Below are 7,500 nucleotides of genomic sequence, written 5' to 3' on the forward strand. Positions count from 1 at the left end.
CACACACACACACATATATATATATATATATATATATGAATAATATGCATAAATAAAATTGTTATGCATATAAAATTAAATATAGATAACAATAAGTATATATATATATACATATATGTATATATACATATATATATACATATACGTACATATATATATATATATATATAGATAAATATATAGATAGATAGATAGATAGTCATCCACATACAATACTGTTTCGGTGTTTCACAGCTTATCAGTGGGGCTGGACAGCCAGGATCGAAATGATTATATATAATATAAATAAACAAGTCAGAGAGTGTATGGTCCGCCGATGATGCCTTGAATTTTAGGAGAAAAAAAAATTAGCCCCAAATGTATATTTCTCAGCCCTCAAACACACTCAAGCCCCAGAATTTTCTCAGTGTAAAATATTACGTTTCCGGATGCATATCCATATGGTCTTGCTTTTGAGTAATTTTCAGCAAAATTTAATGGTCGAAAATGATTCTGTGTTAAGGAAAGTGCGATGTTTTTAAACATTTTTTTATCAAAAATGCGAGAATGTTATATTTTCTCTCCTGGGTAGTTGAAAGTTCTTGCAAAATTTCAGAAAAATGCAATGAGTAGTTATTGAGAATTTTGGAGACGAACGGAAAAACGGACGAGGGTGAATCCTAGGGTCAAAATTCGACTAAGTCGGTGGACCACTTATATAAATATATGAAATTTTATATGTTATTAAAAAAATATAAATAAATATCTAGATCCATGTATAAACATGAAAATCAATTTCTTTATAGTAACAATATTTCTAAAATAAAAATAAAATAAATACTGCTGGGGAAATTGTATAAATTTAACCCCACCCATATATATACATTATATATATATATATATATATATATATATATATATATATATATATATATATATATATATATATATATAATCATGTGTAAAGTGTACAAGGGATTAAACATTAGTAAAGATTATAGTTAAGTAAATCCTATATAATTTGTAATAAGTTATATTCAGCTTATAATTTATTACTTATGAAAAAAATTATAGAATGTAAACGTATATAACTATAGATTTTATATTTTTACTATATAAAGGTACAATTCGAAAAAGAAAACATACACAATACGTAATCTATATTATAAAATGCACATTATTATCTGTATGTATCATACATATCTATACAGAATTTTATAATAATAATTAACAAATTCACACTAATAATTCGTATAACATATTATTTCATTATAAAGATTATAAATTATAAATGTACATACATGCATATGAACGCGAATGAAACACACACACATATATACTTATATGAACAAACATATGTATAAAAAATACGTCAATGCAGACATATGTATGTATATATATATATATATATATATATATATACGCATAAAAATACATATTTATAAAAAATATAAATATACGGATAGATATTTACACATATACAACACACGTATACATATATGTACACGCACACACATATATATACACATACTGTGTATATGTAAATACATATACATACATACGTATGTGTATATATATATATACTCATACATAAATTCATACCTACAGATATAAAAACTTGTACAAATAGAATATATACGAAATATCGGATGCATACAACATCATAAATATACATATACATAGATACACACATATACACATATATTCATGCACACACATATATACATATACACACACATATATACCTATATATACATATATATACACACAAATATATACATATGCACATGCATATATATGCATATATATACATATGCACATATATATATACATATGCACACATATATATATACATATGCACATGTATGTATGCATATGCATATATATGTGCATATATATACATATGCACAAATATATATGCATATGCACATATATATGAACATACATATACACATCTATCTACAGACATATACGTATCTTTGTACATACTTATACATACATATATATACACACACACATATATATACATACATGTACATAGTTGTACATACAAACATATATATATACACAAACGTATACATATATACACATATATATATATATACATATATATACATATATAAATATATACATATATATATATACAAACATACCTATATACACAAACATATACGTATATATGCATACGTAGATTTATATACATATACATATATACATATATATACATATCTACATATGCACATATATATACACATACGTATGCATACATATATGCCGTATACGTATATACACCTACATATATACATATATATATGCATACATATATATATGCATGCACATATACACATACATATACATATATATTCATACATATGTACATATACATATGCATTTATATACACAACCATATGCATATATACACATATTCATGCATATACCACATCTATATACATCTATCTATATACATACATAAACACACATATATATATATACACATACATATATACATACCCGCATACATATATACACACATATTTATACATACACACATATTTATATATACACACATATATATACATACAAACACATATATATATACATGCGTACACACATATATATACATACACATATATGCATACATATACACATACATATAGTACATATATATATATATATGCATACACACACATATATATACATACACATATTTATATATTCATATATACACACATTTTTATATGTACATACATATATACATGGACACGTATATAGACATACATACAACACACATATATATATTCATACACATTTATATATACACACATATACACATACATACACACACACACATATATATATATACATATACATGCATATACACCTATATACACACGCATATACACACACACGTATGTATATATATATGTATATATATATATACATATATATATATACACTTATATATATAGTGCTGATTGTTTTTTACTTTTTTACTTGATGCGTCTGTGAATGTTCTTAAGGTTTGTCTTGGAATGCCTCCGATTAGTATCGCACTTCGATGATCGAAAATTTTCATATAAGAAGGAAGTCCGATTTTTACAAAAAATAATACCCTATAAAACATACCATCACAAGTGCGTTTAAGAAATTATGTTGCCACAAGAAGATCAAATAAACAGTAGTTCCTTTGTTAAGACAGGGGCGCGTTCGAAATAAATGTTTCTTTTTTAGAGCAGGATGTAACCGTTGACTTTTTTATTTCAAAATTTAATCAAGACATATAAAAATAATTTTATGAAATCAACAGTAAGTTCTCTACAGTGCAATGTAAATACAATGTATTATAGACTAAGTCGTTGTGAGGGGCATTTGAAGCTTCCAACTCCCGTTCACCGAATTGATTTCCCAACAAGAATACGTCATCAATCGATTGGATTGACAAATGGAGGATTTCATCGATTTAAGTGTTAAATATTTGCTGATCCTCATTAAATCCCGGTCAATGTCGGGTCTCTTGCTAGTTAAAAAGTATTTATAAAAATTTTTAAAAACCTTCTAAAAACGTGAGTAAAACAAAAGCCACTTTAAATGCTGCATCGTACTGCTAGAAATAAATAATATTTAATAAAAATATTAAACATTCATGACAATTATTAAATATATTATTTTAAATGACAAATTCAATCTCCGTGTATTAGTTTTAAAAATGTACTTACCTTCTCTTGTGATAAAATACGAATTTGGATCCATGATCATAGTTTTGGTAAGATATTAAATTTATATCAACTTAAAGGAAATACAAAATAGGGATTTAAGTATGAAAGTAAAAAAAATTTTAAATTGACTTAATTAAATTAAAATAATAATCGGTATTGGCTTACAAAAATAATTTTTTGTAAAGAAAAGAAAAAGTTACAAATTCACTCTAAGTCCAAACTGATAAAGAAATGATTGTGTAATTGATAACAAAAAAGAAATAGAATCAGTTTCGTATTTTTTTCTTTCTCTCTTGCCTTGTCTAACTTTTTTTCGTGTGTATGTGTATGTGTGTGTGTGTGTGTGTGTGTTTTATCTACATTAAGCGTTAATCTTTCTATTGCTTTGTTTTTTTTTTCTTTTTGTTTTTTTTTCCAGAGATTAGACAGATCAAAGCTAATAACAATAAACAGAAAGGCGTCTGCCGTGTTTAAGTTGGGCTTAATCGTTGGCGATTTTGAAAATAATTTTCGGCCATTTTGATTGTTTTTTTGTTTTGTTTCGCTTTTGTTTTGTTTTTGTTTTTTTTGTTTTTAATTATCGCCCGTAACTTGAAATTGTGGTTCTAGCACTAAAACTGACTCATGACAAGAAGAAAAAAAATATAACGACTTGTAAAGGATCTAAATAAAAATGAATAAAAATATTTCTGTTCTTTTTCTTTTTTTTTTTTTTAATGTCCGTTGTTACTTGTTTTGTTCTCGTTTTCGCCGAACCGGAGATAAAATCGAGACTCTTCAATACAAGATACCGATTGATAAGAGCAATATTTATCGATAACAAAAATAGGCAGATGACAAGGCAACCTATACTAAATGTAGTCTAACATATAAAATTATCTTCTCGGAATTTTATCACACGCAAATAGCATTCGAACTGACAAATGTTGCTTGTCAAACAAATAAGCACTGGACAAACGAAAATCAATGCGACATGATGCATTTTTATGGAAATCACTCTAGACAAAGCATAAAGCCACTTATATAGATTTTATTATAAGTACATTCTCACTTTTATTGAAATTAATATTTTTGTGAATGAATTCTTCTGGTAGAAGTGCTTGGAATCTACTACTTGTAGTTTTTTTGTTTTTAGTTGTATTTTTAATTTCACACACACTATATATCACTATTATATAAAAGTCACTTTGTATTTGTGTATTAATTTCTTCCTCATATGTTCCGAAACGTCTGAGCCTATCTATTGCAAGTTTTACACAAAGGTAATTTATATGTCTAGCAGTGTTCTTAGATAGGTTTTGTAAAGAAATTTATCCAATCATTATCGGAAATTTAAAGAAATCCATCCCTAAAATAGTTTTTTCTGTTTTCTTATGGATAAAAATTAATTTTTACAAAGGAATATGTAACGTTACGCCGGCAAGGGAGATAATGAAATCTTAGCAAATTATATTTTTCTTTAAAAAGAGGTCTAGAGATAGAGTTTAGTGGTAGAGCATTCGACTACAGATCGAATTATCGACTGTTTAAGCACGGGTGAACCTCAATAGTTTGTATTATGTTTTTTTTTTCTTGTTAATTAATTCAATTTACGATAAAAGAACTTTCATTTTTATTTTTCAAGTTTTTTCGTTTTTGTTTTTTGTTGTTGTTATTTTTGTGGGTTTTTTTTTGTTTTTTTTTTTCGAATTAGTCCACCGGACAAATTATTCCTCGTAATATATAATAATTAATATAGGATTGATTTTATAATAATACATATACGATCTAAATAAATTAAAATATAATGTTTAAGCGTATTGTATGACCGGGTAACGCCGGCCGTACAGCTACTATATATATATATATATATATATATATATATATATATATATATATAGATAGATAGATAGATAGATAGATAGAGAGATAAAAGGCAACTTTTAATTTTTGTTCCAATCCAGAGTGTCTCTTGTGTAGCTGGATGTACCCCATGTTTTATTTCTGATCGAAGCTCGCGAGTAACTCTAGCGTATCTTTATTTTTCTATCAATGCCAGTGTTCCCCCTGGCTCTATTCTTGGTTCAACACTGTCTCTTTATATAAATGACCTTCTAGAGAATACATAACGAAAATTAACATTTATACTGATGACACCTCCCTCTATTCTAGTATGACTTCTCGCCCATCTTTCTCGGATCAGTTAAAATATACAGTTGGGCTAGAAGTTGATTTGGTTGCAGTTATGTATCGAGGTAAGGAATTCCTTGTTTTATTTAATCCGATTAAGATTCTATTGCCTTTCAATTGTAGGCGTGTCCCTTTATTCCTGAGATTATTTTTAGCTGGCTCTGCTTTCTATGAGAAATCGACTCTAAAATTTATTGATCTTTCTTTCTCACCAAATTTATTTTAGTTTATACGTTAAATCCATTGCTCTTCCAGCTTCTCGTAAAATCGGTTCCCTCTATCGCTTTAAAACCTTCCTAACACCCGATTATATTCTCTATCTCTACAGACCTACTATCAGACAATGTATAGGTTCCTGTTGTCATATTTTGTTGAATCTATTCTATGTAAAGGTTCTCGATAAAGCTCAAAAAACGTATCTACAATTTGATTGGTCCAATACTTTTTTCTTAACCCACGCCTCTCATACAAAGCCGGTGTTGCTAGTCTCATTCTTTTCTACAAATACTATAATATCTGTATTCCTCAGAAATGTCTGATCTATTCACTGCTTCCTTTGTTCCAGCTCGACTGACCTGTTAAGCTTAATGGTCTCCATCAATTCGCTTTTTTAATGTCTCATTGTAATACAGCTTCCTATTCCAGTAGCTTGTTTCCTACGATTGCATGGTTGTGGAACACTTCCTGCTCACTATTTTTTCTTCTACCTTAATCCTTTGGGGTTTTTTTTTTCAAGACTAAAGTCAATAGGCGTTTCCTGCTTTTGCAATAACCAGATTTCCTTCTTGTTAGCTTCTTACATCAAGTGGTTTTATGCCTTGTCTCGAATGATTTCTATTAAAGAAATCGACCTTGTGTCTCGGTTTACTCTTGTGGGAAGAAAAATAAACAGAATGACACTATTTTGCTTACCATATTATTCTGCGCACATATTAAGTAAGTATAGCTTATCTAACGTCATCCTTCATGACGTTGTGACAGATTTCTATTTTTATATCGTCTTTTATGGTGTCATGAACGTGCCATTCTACAATTGTCTAATTGACCTCACATTGTATGATTAGCATATATATATATATATATATATATATATATATATATAACATATATATAGACATATATATAAACACACACACACATATATATATATATATATATATATATATATATATATAGAGAGAGAGAGAGAGAGAGAGAGAAAGAGAGAGAGAGAGATTTAAAAAAAAGCTTTTACTTATGTCCAGGTAACCTACATCTAAAATTTCAAGTGTTTAGACAAAAAATTGGCAGAGGAGTTTGGTAGAGTCTTCAAGGGGAAACTGTTTCAACTTTGACTTCTTGGTAGCAAAATTTCACCCATAACTTGATTTAAAAGCTTGCTGCATGTCTGAATATCCCCTATGTAAAATTTCAAATGCGTAGACCCGAAATTGGCTGAATAGAGAACGCAAAGGTCAAATCTTTTAAAATTTGACCCCTTGCCAGCCAAGTTTTCGGCCAAAAATCGATTAAAAGGCTTGCACTGGGTCTGAATACACTTTATGTAACATTTCAAATGTTCATACCAAAAATTGGGTGAGTAATTTGGTAGAGAGCGCAGAGGTTAGTTTTTAACTTTTAACCCAATTTTGACCCC

The 7,500-nt window shown here is 28.0% G+C and overlaps 1 protein-coding gene across 6 annotated transcripts in view; it reads right to left on the reverse strand.

Moving 5' to 3' along the window:
- The window catches only part of LOC145293752 (uncharacterized), a 273,003-nt gene that overhangs the window by 94,915 nt on the left and 170,588 nt on the right, over positions 1–7,500 (reverse strand). Inside the window, exon 1 of one of the 6 annotated variants that reach the window (XM_080140234.1) lies at positions 3,696–5,522. The exons of the other annotated variants lie outside the window; for them this stretch is intronic. The gene's annotated coding sequence lies outside the window, so the exon portion shown is untranslated. Of the gene's footprint in view, positions 1–3,695; positions 5,523–7,500 lie in introns of those variants that run through there. 6 annotated transcript variants of the gene reach the window in all.

The sequence above is a fragment of the Euprymna scolopes genome, chromosome 15 (assembly GCF_053919585.1).
Source record: "Euprymna scolopes isolate OS-2025 chromosome 15, ASM5391958v1, whole genome shotgun sequence".
Classification (NCBI taxonomy): domain Eukaryota; kingdom Metazoa; phylum Mollusca; class Cephalopoda; order Sepiida; family Sepiolidae; genus Euprymna; species Euprymna scolopes.